We start from the raw sequence: 13,758 nt of genomic DNA, 5'->3' as shown, positions 1-13,758 counted from the left end.
CCAATAGCTCCAGAGTGTGAAGTCCATACATCAAAGTTCATTGAGAAAAGATAGATGTCATAATTTCCAAAATTCACCACATGAATCTAATAACTTTCTGCTTCAATCCATATTTGTTTAAACTTTCAAGAACAACATTTTCTCTTGCTTGCTGCACACAGAGCACCCGTATTATTCTTGTGGCCGAGCAGCCATCTAACAGCACCATCAATTACATTTATACAACCACAATAACAGATTGTTTTCTTCTCATTTCCTTAAGGTGATGTCAAAACATATGAGGACATTTAATTGAAGCTTTTTTCAAAAACCTAAAGAGTAGCTTTGGGTGCAGCCCTCCCAGAGGCCCCGCCCCCTTTCCTTCTATCACCAAGGCAACAGCGACTGTTAAATGAGCAGCAGGCTCAGCCTGTGTCTAAAATAGGCGCCTGATAGTCTTCTGGTCAGAAGTAATAGTGATTTATTTTCACGCTGATAAGAAATGAGCCAAGGACTGAAAGGTAGAAGGCAAATAAGCATTTTCCATCATTCTGAAATTCCTCCGTTGGTGTCGTGCAAAGACCTCGTTCTCTCCATCAAAACCAGTCCAACTCGATTTCCACAGCCCCGCCTCCATCATTAAAATTCCACGGGTTTCTCTTTCGCAGAATTACTGTTCTCACTCTGTTCTGTTTTAAGCTGCTGTCATTGAAACCTCCTGCACAGATGTTTCAAGTTAAAAGTGTCCCGGTGGGTGACGGGGCAGAATTCATCCCTGTTTTCCCAATAGGCTTTTAATGTTTTCACATTTAAAACTACGTGAACGGGCTCCGTTGTGTCCCACTAAGCATCCCGATGGCACGAGGACATCTCCTGTCATGGAGGTCTTCTTTACGCTGTCGAAGCTAAAAATGTGCGAAAGCTGGGAGACATTGGCTTCATACGCCTCATGATGACGTCTGTGTTAATTACACGAACATATTTATCAACACGTATTGATTTGCTACGGTGTATTGTTTGTGGCATTGAAACACGGTGGAATGAAGCTGTAATGAAACAAATATCTACAACTCATTAAAGTAAAACTAAAGTATTGACCCCCGTCAAGTTAACAGCAGAGATGTGTTTTCTAGAGTCTGAGTCAGTTTACATGCACACTAGTCTTTGTGTTCATGTAACAATCGGTTACGTATTTTTCATATCCAGATTTAGGAAATCTGAACATGTAGAAAGGGTTTTCTTCTGTTCAATTAAGACAAAATACCTCAACGTTGTAAATCGATGACACGCTGGCCGCCGCAGTGCTTGATCCCCACATGTCTGGTGCCAAAGTGCCGGCCATGCACAGGTGTTGACTGGTTCAATGTGATCACGGAAAAAGTTAATGAGGTGATTTAGGGAGATAAATATGCGAAACAGAACAATTATCTCCACGCGTAGAGGATCATTGAGGTGTTTTATGTTCTGGAGGCTGACGACCATCACATTGTGGTCTCTGTGACTCGATGCAGCTGTACGTTGCTTTTGGGGAGGAGCAAGGTTCAAAAAGAAGATAACTTGCTTTCCCCTAAACCCGGGATTTATGTTCAGTGGAGGATTATGGGATGTCTGTTTAGTATTGCAGCAGATCCTCCGTATGATTGGAGCTTCAAACGGCAACTTTAAGCTTTGAACAGATTTTTTTTTTTTTCACGTTGTGAGTGGAATTGCTTCATTATGGGTTGATAGGTGTCTTGTGGTTGCTGGTTGCTGGTTATTGAGGCACTGGTCCTAGTGGCAGGTGTCCAGGGGAATACTGGGACCAAGCACACCGCCACCGTATGTCTTACTTTTGCTTTTCTTTTGCTTTTAAATACCTTTTCGTCACAGACGGATCACAAAACTACTCTTCTGGGTGTCCGTTTGCAAGTCCAACAAATCAAGTGTTAGTTCATCTCAATACTCGGCCCCAAGCCCACTGCCTCCGACCAATGACGTGGCAAAGAAACAAACATATTTCATTGTATTAAAAAAGGCTCGGTGATCTCGTGAAACAGTGGACACACTAGTTTCTAGTCAACGTTACTCAAACGGGAGTAAATTGCTGGGGACTATTTTCATACTCATACATTATAAGAGGCTTCAGATACACAGGGAAGAGTTTATTCGCAGAATGAATTGTGGGTTTGGGTCTTCTACTGGGATTGGTTGACAGAAAGTCATCAGACTTCTTCTAATGCCAGGTGTTGTAAGATAAGATGTTGTATTCTATATCTTGAAGCTTTGGGATTCCTGTTGCCAAACCTGCTTTGTTCCATCATCACGATCGTCGTGACGAACTGTTTCCTGTGTGCTGGCAACCTTTTGTTGATTTATTTGTTTTTTATTTTTTACAATGACTTTTACACGCCGGTTAACTGTTGCAGTCGCTCAAGCAGCCCTTTAGCTGTCGAGGTTCATAACTTACCCTTTTTTAATGTTTTTTTTTCAGAAAACACGTGATGATATTCGGGAAAAAAAGTTTAAAATACTTAAATGTCTGAAACTTAACTAACAACTCGTGATTGACAGTCTGCCTGTGTGACATCACAGGTGATCGATTGATCTCACAAAACTGGACCAGAGTTCCTTTCTTTTCTATTTCTAGTGCTTAATGCCACTGTGTTTGAAATGGCGTCTTATTGCTTTGCCTCCTGTCGCCCTGCTGGTGCTCACACCCTCGTGTCAGCGGAGCAGCTGCTGTGCCTTTCTGCTTTCTCCCGTCGGTTCCACACCTGAAAGCCCTTCGGCCGCCTGGTGTCACTGCGCTCACGAGGGACCGATGGCCTCCAGAAGCATACAATCAAGTACGCCGAGCGCTCTCTGAAGACACGGCTGCTGTTTCCCCCCCGATGTGAATGTACCCGCACCGAATGTCTCCTCGTGCGCTTTGAACTTGACGCAGCTGCTCGTGGTGTAAGTGACCCGCTTCGTCGTGCACTCGTCGTTCTGGTGCCGTTTTAGTGCTTTAAGATGCACGTCGCCCGCCTCGTTGTGAAGAAATGTTGGCACACTTTGTAGAAGGAATTAGTAAAGATGAGAGCTGTGTGGTGTTTTGGGGGGGATTTTTTTATATAAATGTGATTTGTTTAATCGGTGTTCACTGTGATCATGTCCTAGTTCCAGTTTTTCTTTCCAAACTGGAAAATCATCACTTGGTGGGGAAATAAAACCAAAATGTGACATTTCTTCAACGTGTGTGTGTGGGTGTGGGTGTGTGTGTGGGTGTGTGTGTGGGTGTGTGTGTGGGTGTGTGTGTGTGTGTGTGTGTGTGTGTGTGTGTGTGTGTGTTTCTCACTTTTAAGAGTATGACAGTACAATTGGCTCCTTGAATACTTACAGAATTAGGTTAAAACTTTGATGTTGGAAAAAAAATGAAGACCTGGAAATCAAAGTGTTTATTTCAGAAGCAGTCGATTTTAAATACTGCCCTTTTTCTTTTCTTTTTTAATAAGCGCTAAAACAGATGGCTGCTCTCTTGTTGGGAGTGCAGCTGTGAAAACGTGTCCATACTCATCTGTTCATTTGGGTTCCATAGTTTGGACTCGGACAGAGGGATCTGTTACAGGACGAAGCAAGTGAATACTTTATTTCCCCACTTGGGTTTTATTCTCGGTCATTCAAATGTGTCTGGGTGTGCAAAAATATGTCAATTATTGTCCAATACCTGTCTTGTTTTTATTCTAATGTACATTATGCAGCATATCGTTTAATCCAAACATCAAACCTCCTGCAGATAGATCCTCCCTTCTGTGTGTGAGCTCATTCTTCATGTTTACCAAGCGTTATTAGCATCTGAATCAAAGCCCATTCTGCCTGACAACAAAGAATAGGCTCAGTCAGAGCAAACTCCTTTTGAGAAGCGACCGTTTTAATAGATTGTCTTGTTTTGTCAAGCGTAGGAAGTTCATTCTAACGTTAAATCGGCATGTCATCTAATGCTCCCAGAACATCTGTCTGGCATTAAGGTAAACTGTTGGGCAATACCACAGTGTGACATGACTTCCAACATGAAACCATAACCCATTAACAGACATGGTCGTTGTTACATGGGTTGTTTGTATTCACGATTATTTTCTTTACCAAGTAATGAAAAATGCCATTAAATATGACTTTGAATTTTTTTTTCTTCCTTCCACTGTCTGTGTGGCGATATGGAAGTACAAATTCTTTTAAATGTTACTACTGTTTATAAGTGCTTTAAAGTCTGGTAACCCTATCAGTTTTTCTTTATTCTGCTTCTGCCTCGAGTGACTTTAAAACCTGTAACCTCCTTGTTCTGCAGAATGAATTAGTTCTCCGACCTTTGCTAATATACTGCAACAGGCCGTCAGGTGACAGAAGAGGAAATATACCTTTTTTTTTTTGAGGGTTTCATAGATTTTGAGTTTTTTTGTGAGGCTCTAGTGTGGAAGAGTAAGTTCTCCTCAGGTTTAAGCATTAGTGTCAAAATGTATTGCTTTGATGTTTTTATATTTCTCACATTTTTATCTGATGTCATTGTAAATGGGCAAACTGTGCAATTTTTGGCACTATTGTTGTTGCAATAAAACTAAGAAAAAGAACAGTTTTGTTATTTGTGTTATATGAATGTTACGAGTATGAAATGGAAACACTTTAAAAGCCTGCCACACCCACACACGTGTTCTCTTGTTCTGGCTCATTAGACCTCTTGAAGGCAGGTGGAGCTCTAAAATCCTCACATGACATGGACGGAATAAGACCAATAAATGTGTAAGTTGTTCTGCTTCAGCTTCATCAGGGGTGAGAATTATATAACCGTGTCAGAATAGATTAGATTATCCTGCAACGCAGAGAAACTCCTAAAAAGATACTGTCAGAAGTGGGATTCGAACCCACGCCTCCAGGGGAGACTGCGACCTGAACGCAGCGCCTTAGACCGCTCGGCCATCCTGACTACAGAACGGAGAAAAAGGACAAATGGTCAAATTCCTTAGACAAGGTGTTTCTCAGTATTATGATTTATTTTAAACTGATTTATTGAGTGGACATTGGCATATTGGTGGTAGGATATGAAGGCATGCAGTCTTTAGACCAGTGGGTATTACCAACCAATAGCAGTTGGTTATGCATGCATTTATTCATAAGGTGGGTTTTGTTATTTCATGATGACTTTCGAAGTGCATTAAATATTAACACGGCATCAAATAACTGAGGGGATTCCTCTTACTTATATAATATCACTGAAACATGTCGGCACACCTACTGCTGAGAGTCGAGCATTTAGTTTGTGGAGGGGGTCTTTTCTCTCACCGGACTAGAGCCAGAGGGTGAGTGAATACTGGACGTGTGTGTGCGGCCGAGCAGAGCGACATTTGGAGCTCTATTATGTAATTTGCGAACTCATTATTAGCCATAACGGTTGTACGAGCTAGTTAGCTCATTGCTAATATTTTTGCTCTGCGCTCTGTCTGCTCTGGTGGTTAAACGCGCTCACTGCAGCTGTAAGCACGTGACGTTAAGTTGGGCTTGTGGTGTTTCAGGCCATATAAAGGTAACGCTAACTATTTAGCTCGTTTGCTGTTTAATTGAGATATTAACGCTCCCGACCGCCTCTTCACTGCTCTTCATCTTTCACCATTTTAACTTTATTATCTCCGTTGGCGGTTTCAAAGACTTTTAGGAGTCCACGTTGCACCTCTGCCTGCCGGCCACCAGGGGGCGCGGCGTCCCAGACAACACGTGAACACAGCCTGCGACAGTAGGAGTGAGAGTTTTACACACTGGCTGAATGAAAACATACACTCCCGTCGTGTTTGACGTTACTTTATTGTCTTTATGCAGGATCCTCGGCTCATTGTGCTGAAAACAAATGCTGCATCAGAGTCCAATGGGTCCTAATTGGGCTTAAATGAGTGTGCGGCCAGACGGAGGTTTCGTTCACCTGCGCAGGTTTACTGAGGGGAAGAGGTAAGCCTACTCTGCTCCTTCAAAATAAAAGCACTCAGGTCACACTCCTGCCTTCAAACATGCCACCTGCCTGCGGTCATTACGCAAGAGTAATACATGCTCGCGTCCTTATGAGTGATGTTAATGTTGTCGTAGGTCGATGTGGATCTTTTGACTGTACTACTGTATACTGTGGAGTAGTTCACTCTCTGACTGCCTCACGCGCGTGCACTATTCACATCTGAACTGTAGAAGCCTCTATTAGAGATAACAGCTGCAGTTAAACAGTTTCTCTGTCTCTCTCTCTGTGTCAGGGACATGTCTCGAGTCACCTCCCACTCTGACACTCACCCACATAAGTGTGTGTGTGTGTGTGTGTGTGTGTGTGTGTGTGTGTGTGTGTGTGTGTGTGTGTGTGTGTGTGTGTGTGAATATACACGTTATCAAAGGACAAAAAAACTCCATCTCAGGCACGACAATCCTCTGAATAGACCCCCCCCCACCCCCCACCCCCCCCCCCCCCCCCACACACACACACACACACACACACACACACACACACACACACACACACACACACACCACAGCAACATTACGCCATCCTCCGGTAGGCTACGTCTCTTCTTCTTCCTCTTCCTCTGGGACTGGCAGCGCTTACATGCTCTGCCCAGTCCGATCGAGTGTGTGTGCATGTGTGTGCGCGCGCGTGTGTGCATGTGGTGGTAGGAGGACGTCGGCACTGACTGCAGCGCATTGCGATGCAGAGAGGGCGAATAAGGATGCGGTGCCTGTGTGAGCTGCACGCTTGAAGCAGCAGCGGCAGCAGCAGCAGCCTCCGGTGCGGACACAGTGCGGGAGGTGCTGGTGGAGTTTCTGCGCGCACCTCTGGACGCAGAGGGCCGAGCTGGCTCTGCAGCGCCGCGGATTTTTCAGAGGGATACCGTCTCGGTACGTGACTCCGAGCCCGAAGCTGTCCCCTGGTTCGGGATCTGGGAGGGAGGGAGGGAGAGAGGAGGGGTGGAGGGGTGGGGGGGTCTAACGCGGCACCCCGCCCGTCTCGCCTCATTCTGGACTGCAGGGATAACGACCTAAACCGTGATATCCCCGCGCAGAAACCACCGGGCAGGTGTCGGGGGCTGCGCCGTCATCCTCCGCGCACCGCTCGCGCTCTCCCTCCTCGCGTCCCGCACCCCTGCGCCAAAGGTAAGCCTCCGCCGCCCGGTGCGCCGACGGGGACGCAGGGACCGTGTAGGTGTTCATGGCTTCCAGCGGAGATGGTGATATTGATGATGATGATGATGATGATGATGATGGTGGCGGTGGCGGCAACGATGATGAGGATGAGGATGATCCAACCGCAGCGCCGTGTTTATTCGTAGCGTGTTCTGCTGTTTCTGTTGTTGTTGTTGGGGTTATGCACCGAAAGGGGATAATTGATGGATGTGTTTAGGGGTGTTCATGCGTGCGTCTTGCGAAAATGCATGTGAAGAAAATGACGTAGGGAATTCCCACAGTAATCCAATAGCGAGCGATGACACCTGCACATTCCGCCAGTGCGGTCCCGACATGGCCCGCGCGGTCATGTGCGCGCAGGCGGCCGCGCGCGGCCTCGGCGTCGCAGCACGGATTGATTCGAGATGATTAAAGTTGGAGACGAGCTGTTATGTAACGGGGTTTTGCTGACGTGAGCGGGGGTTACCTTCACCCGTAATCCGGCCCGTGTTCCTCCTGTGGACGGGTCCGTAAGCCCCCTGCCTGTTATCCATGAAGGGATGCTGTCATAAATGAGATTGGGTGATATAATCCGTGTGGGCCTGCAGTGTCTTTGCTAAATTCCCTTTAGAGATCTTGCAGTGCAGAGATCCCCCCTCCCCTCCCAACTGTGATCTCCTTTTCATGGGTTAGGCTGAAATCTGTGAAACTGCACAGCTTTCTCAAATATGATACATGAAGCAAATTTGTAATCTGAGATGAACTGTAACAAGCAGAAATACAGTTTCTTTTGTTAGTTTTTTTTATTTATTTTGTTCCTGCAAATCATCACCAAAAAAAGTCCTCACTTGACATAATTTGACAAGGGGGGGCAACCTGTGAATGTTTGGCTCTGACGTCTGTTCGGATTTTGCGCAGAACCTGTAACCTGTCGGCTGCAGGAAACTGATGAGCAGATATGAGCTTTCTGAGTTGTGGGTGAGTAGATGTCAGGAGGGAGGAGGAGAGGGTGAGAGAAAAGTTAGGGAGTCCAAAAGGCCCTCCTGTGCACGGGGTCCAGAAGGATTTGCTCCACCCTTAAGGTACAGGAAGTGTTTGAATACATAAAACATCCATAGTCTGCACTCTAAACACGCGGAAGAGGAGCCTCCGTTACACACGGGTGCCTTCAAAAGCGTCCCCAGGGATTCAAGTGGCAGATTCAAGCGGCGTGAAGGTTCACCACGAGGATCCACCTCGAGCTCTCAGACCACGAAGACCTGAGGTCTCAAGAAGAAGTGTTCGACTGCTGAGGGGAAGAGAGGAAAAGCAAAGACACACAGGCGTGCTGATCACCTCTAGCATGAGGATGCATGGTGTGAACGGAGAGTGTGACATCGGTCATATTTACCTGGCAAAAGGCCTCATCCAGAGGTATTGATAAACCCTGTGTGGTGGACCAGTCCTTAAATAGACATGTGTTACTACTACACTAACAATGGCTCTGTTCTGTTCAGACGTCCCGTGAGGCGTGACAGAGCAGAAGCAGCGAGATGGAATTCAGTCATCATTTTTTTTTTTTTTTTGTCAAAATGTCTTTGGTGAAAAAGTGCCGTCGTTAATGTTTGTGTTTGTGTGTCGCTGTCCGTGTGGAGTGTTTTTGAACCGTTGTGCAACTCATTCCAGTATTTGCTTGATTCAATCGGGGCAAACGGATGCAGTTATCACAAGAGATCCCACCTGAAGTGTCGTTGGGCGACACGTCTAAAACAGGCTGCGTACTGGACTGTAATGCGTAGATATTTAGGCTCATGAAAGGCCTGCCTGGCTTCTTGTGTTTAGGTGCACGGCTGTTGTGGAAAACAAATTAAAGAAATGCATGTCTTCTCAAAGTAAGGTATGGGGGGGCTTTTAATTTAGAGGTTTTTCAAAGTAAAAGTCTGACATTCCTCAAGTAGCTACATTTCTTTTCACGTAAAAGTCATTCCAGTAGTAAAAACATAGCCGTCCTTGTCAGGAATTAGTAAGCGCCGTGTTTTTACAGCGTGTAGATATTTCACCCCAGAATGTGGGACTTTCACTGTGGGAAATCCCATAACTGGTACAGTGATTTCCACTGTACCAGTTATGGGATTAGATGTCAGGAGAGAGGAGGAGATTTTGAGACTCTATGGAGTTAAAGATTCTTCTTCTTTTTATTTATTTTAATTTATCAGGGATACAGGTAACATGTTTAAGAGAGAGAGAGAGAGAGAGAGAGAGAGAGAGAGAGAGAGAGAGAGAGAGAGAGAGAGAGAGAGAGAGAGAGAGAGAGAGAGAGAGAGAGAGAGAGAGAGAGAGAGAGAGAGAGACTCCACATTTTGTACATTGTGCACTTGATGCATAACCTGGATTTGTAACGGCTGATCCCAAAGCCATTGCTCTAGATACGCTTTTTAAATATGGGTTGAAGAAAAGAGACCAGTTCAGCAGTTCAGCCTCTATAGCGGATCCATTTGTGTACTTTGCTACGTTGTCTCTGTACACTTTTTATGCCTTTCATAAATCCATACGCAACCCACTTTCCTGTTTGTAGAAAGGTCAGCGTTCTGGACTCGGGCGATATCAATCAGTCTTGAGGCGTAAATGACATTTTGGACTCGCCGAAGCCTGTCATGGAGGGATACCTCCTGAGGAGGGACTCGTCCACAGACGTGTGCTGAGGGCGACGTGTTGAGGGAGAGACCCAGCGCGGGAACGTGGCCTGTGTTCTCCCAGAATGCCTCGCTGCCTTGTGGCAAGCAGTCGGTCTCCATCCACCTTTAGGTTCATGTTGGAGAACGTAGTTTGTGAGGAGAATGTATTTTCATCCTCTGACTCAGAAATACGGTTTCTAACAGTGGATGGGTTTTTGTTTTTAACGAGGGGCGGTGCTTTTGTTGTTGTGTTTGTGTGTGTGTGTGTGTGTGTGTGTGTGTGTGTGTGTGTGTGTGTGTGTGTGTGTGTGTCAGCAGAGGGACCCCTCTGTGTTCCTGTGTAGGTGACTGCTGCACTTTACAGCCTGACAGAACGGGCACCTTGGGGAGCTGGCACACACACACACACACACACACACACACACACACACACACACACACACACAGGAACAAAGAGAGCGATGCAGAGGAATCCCATCACTGACCTCACAGCACCTACTGCTCACAACAGATATCCGGCTGGCAAAAACACAGGGGTTGAACAAATTAAAATGAATTATTGATTAATCTCTTTTTATTGAGCCAAATAATATATAACAATATATAACATATGCTGCTTATGCATACATGTATGGGATCATGTGACATGGCCAAAGCTCCTCCTGAACACTTATCTAGAAACACCAGGTCTAAGTCCCCTAAACTAAAACCATAACATAGACATAAACAATACACACACACTGATAATGTAATACAGAACAATACAATGCTACGCTATCATTGGCCGCCTCTTTGTTTAATGGGCGGTACCTCGCAAAGGATCAATGGGAGTGATTCTACACTGTGTGTGTGTGTGTTCATGGTGATGAAGGTACATGTCACCCAGAGCAACACCGTAGCTCATTAATGTGTTTTTAATAGCTTTCCTTTAAAGGACTCATCCAAATTATTAATTGTCTTATTCTATTATTTAGAACTCAACTCTTAATTAACTAATCCGTTCCAAAGTAAACGACATTTTGGAATCATAAACTCTGCGCACACACACACACACACACACACACACACACACACACACACACACACACACACACACAGAGTAGTGCGACTGTGAGGATTCAGCACGTCCTCTCCGTCTCGGCGTGAGGTGTGTGTGTGAGGTGTGTGTGAGGGCCGTGGCGCTACGATGCTGCCTGTCAGTCATGGCTGTCACACAAGACAGACTTCTTCAGCTCCTGCATTCATATATCATCCCATGACTGTCACTAAGGCGGTATTGTAAATCCCCAATACCTCTCCGGCACCCTGTTGCAGGACTCCTGCTCCCTGCAGAAAAGGCTTTTGGACAGGATGTTTAAAACAGCAACAGTCCAGCACATTCTGCTGTGCTCCTGCAGACCTCTTTCTCTTTTAGCATGCGCTGCACAGCGCTGCACGGTACGGAACAACACAGCAGCACTCGGATGACTCTTCACAAGACAGGTGTCAAATTCAACATCGTCCCAGAGAACGGTTAGAATCAGTCACAAATCCTGCATCTGGTCAAACGTGTGCAGAGCGGTCTGGAGTTGGGATTATACTGGGAAATGGCGGTGCGTTAGAAGTAGAAAGGCAGCGCAGTGAGTCCAGCTTGCTCTGCGGCCCTTCCCGAGGTCATGTTTTGGTCTGTGCTGGCAGACTCCTCACCCGCTCGGCTTTGAGTGGGACGGGTGGCGGCTCCCACTCCACATCGGGGTTAGACAAAGCACTTGGAACCACAGGAACACTTACATAACAACTCAGCAGTTACATATACACTTATTTTAGTTTCTTCCTCTCGGCGGAATAAGGAATAAGCCTCCGCTTGTTTATGGACATGCCCCCTCCCCCCCCCCCCTCCTCCTCCTCCTCCTCCTCTTCCTCCCTGCTGCAGCTGCTGAGCACACGTGAGCAGGATTTACGTATCCCTGCATCTGTGATGAAGGTTTTGTCATAAATCCCTGTATGTGATGTGTGTGTGTGTGTGTGTGTGTGTGTGGTTGTGTGATGGAGCCCGCTCTGGTAATCTTGTCGAGTCAGGGACGTCCAGGCTTCCCCCCGCCCCACCATGTCAAATGCAGCAGATCTAATTTCAATATAAGGCCCGTGTTGTCACGGAAACACAGCCGATCCACATACATCAGAGCGGAGGCCAGTTCATCATTTCTGCTCAGTCAGTTCAAAATGCAAAGTGAATTGATCCAGAAGCTCAGGAGCGGCACATCCAGTGTATTAGACAATCTGACATACAAGCGGCTGCATACGAATCGCTCCTGAAAGGGGTTCCAATCCCTGCACGGTAAAGTTCCCACAATGCACCTGTTGGCTCTCCACGCGCGAGCTCAACCCAAATTACAAGTCCGACTGAAAAGGACGGAAGTGATGAGAGGAGACTTCCACAACAGCACATCCTTGTGGGGTTTTCCTCAGCCTCACATTTGTTAGTTTGTGTCTCTTTGATAGAGTTGCACATGAGGTTGTTAGTGGGCTGACAAGGTAAAAGAGCAGAATCTCCCCCTGATGCTGCTGCGTTGTGAATGAACTGATTGATGTTGTGTTCTACGCGTGTCGATGATGCTTTACCATCGAGGGCACGCCTTCTTTGACTCACATTTTAACACACAGATACACATATTCATAAATTCAGTTAGACTACATCCATAAGTCTGCGTAGACATCATAGGAACAAAGATGCTCTTTCATCCTCCAGTAGGAGTTCTCCTGTCTCACGTTCATCCATGGGGACGTTGCAAACAGGTGCAGCTAACAGCTAATGCATCATACTTTTAACGGTGCCAAAATGTAAACAAACAAGCGTAAAAAAAACGTCCCGGCACCCAGCCTTAGTTTGTACAGATTAAACACAAGAGGTATACAGTTCAGTATGAGCATATGAGGGACGGGAAGTCAGATTGTATCTTCTAGCTTTGGACAGAGCTAACAGTTTCCCCTTGTTTTCACTCTTTATGCTAAGCTAAACTAGCCGGCTGCTGGTGTTTACTGTTTAGTTGCCATACTGATATGAGCTTGGTGTTGATCTTTTCATCTAACTCTCGTTATGAAAGCCAAAAAGCATACTTTTACAAAATGTCCAACTCTTCCATTGACGTTAAAAAAGAAGCGGGAACGTGACGTGTCGCTGACGGTTCTGTTCAGCCACTTGAACGTGAGTGACGTTAAGGTTGGGTTTTCAGTTTTGCTTACTTGAAGGCTAATAACTTTATAATCCAAATGTTTTTTTTATTAAATACAGTTAAAAGCAGTGCAGCCCACACACTGTGGCCTGCAGAGGAAGCAGTGGTTTCAGAGCATCACTGAACGGCTCAGCTTTTGAGACACAGACGCACTTAAAAAGCCAAAGATATCGAGGCTTAGCCCCGACTACGGCCCACACGGTTTTCCAGTGACTGCCCCAGGCCCGTATTAGCTCAACGTTACCGGACCTATTCTCTCTCTGGGAAGAAAAGCTGTCAGCCCGTCAGCTGCCCTTTGGCTGGATTCTGAAGTCACATGCCATCCTTCCTTTTAAAACAAAATGGCTCTGGTTGAGACTCTGAGAGCAGTCCCTCACTTTTCAGTCCACTCTTCTCCACAGTGGGAAGCTCTGTCTGTACCACCAAGAAGATCATGTGCACTCCTAGAAGTGTTTACTCATTGAAATAAGTAAATAGTGCTTAGTGTTGAAACTGTACCATTCTAAAAACATCATCCCTCCACCCTTTACTGATGTCAATACAGTAAAGGGTGGAGGGTTGTTTGTGTTGGTGACGGTTTCTTTGACCTTGATGACTAATGCTTGTTCACTCACTTGTTGATGGCAACCCTCTGCAATGCAACCGTTGATTTTTTGTCTCCATCTGTCTCCTCTTTCCACCGTCTTTAGGCTCCCGTCGCCTTTGGATAACATGAGATAAGAGTGTCGAAGGCTGCGAGTGTTGTTGGACATCTTCTACTTCAGCGGTTCTGT

This window comes from Taurulus bubalis, assembly GCF_910589615.1.
Source record: "Taurulus bubalis genome assembly, chromosome: 15".
NCBI lineage: Eukaryota > Metazoa > Chordata > Actinopteri > Perciformes > Cottidae > Taurulus > Taurulus bubalis.
The sequence above is the reverse complement of the archived record's forward strand: the minus strand, read 5'-3'. Positions refer to the sequence as shown.